Here is a 1,180-nt window from a genome sequence, read left to right on the forward strand (position 1 = left end):
GTTAGTCAACAAACAAGACATGAGGGTTTTAACTGTTTCTTAACAATTTTTTTTCAATTTACAATTTTCTTTGTACTCAAATTGTAAAAATAGTCAGTGTCTTGGGTCGTCTGGATTTAGCCACGATAATTTACACAAGTTTATTTGAAATGTTTTGTATTATTATAAAAATATCTCATAAACTGATAAATAAAACTGTAAACAGGATCAGTAAAGCTAAAGTAGAGGTGAGTGGTTGCAACTGGAACTGCCTCGTCACAGTGCTCCCATAACTGAAAACGTTTGAGAACTGTCATGGTAAACGTGATTGTTGCAATGAATGTTGCCATTGCAATAGATTCTTGACTGGTTGGTACTGATGCGAAAGCGATAAGATAACTGCAAAAAATATAAGCTGCAAAGAGTCCAGAGAGGCTATTTTCATTGCAATTGCGTTCTATACCCTCCCCCAATTCTTCAACGCTGGAAGATTTTATTATTCTTCTGCAATTTTTGATTTTGTAAAAATGTTTTTACAGTGTTTGTTTAATCATAATTCTAATCCCTAGTATAAAAAAGATTTTTCAGTTTGATTATGGTTTTTAAATTTTTTTGTTTCATTTTGATCTTAACGATTTGAGGACCAAGAGGCCCGGTCTTTCGAACTTAGTGATTTTCTGTTGAGGACTACCGGGTCGATCTGTTGGCCTTTTGTGTTGTCCTACAATATATACAAACTGCTCATATTTATTTAACCTGTAATTTTATGGAATGCGAGACTCCCTGAAGAATGCAGACATTTTTGAAAAATTTCACTTATATCATTTTACAGAATCCAATGTTGTTTATATTCTAATGTATTATGCAGTCGTTTCTCTTGTTATCAAAGTTACAGCTGGTCATTTGTATTTTCGTCCATCAGGCTGATGGAATGGATCACCAAAATTTTTGCCTTTAGTATAATTGTACCTTTGTTGTTATACTAAGGTCCCCCCACCTGACTGTTAAAACTTGAAACCATGATTAAGCTGTGATTTTCGTTCACCATTAATAAACCTTGAATTTAATTTTAAAAAAAACATGGAAAAATCTTTCAACTTGCGATTTAAATTAATCAACGTGCCTCCTCACCGAGTCTATCTCGAAGGTCCGGTTTACACGTAAGCGAGAATTTAGCAAGCTTAATCCGAATCCTTGGTGT

The sequence above is a fragment of the Homalodisca vitripennis genome, unplaced genomic scaffold (genome assembly GCF_021130785.1).
Source record: "Homalodisca vitripennis isolate AUS2020 unplaced genomic scaffold, UT_GWSS_2.1 ScUCBcl_2197;HRSCAF=6711, whole genome shotgun sequence".
Lineage (NCBI taxonomy): Eukaryota > Metazoa > Arthropoda > Insecta > Hemiptera > Cicadellidae > Homalodisca > Homalodisca vitripennis.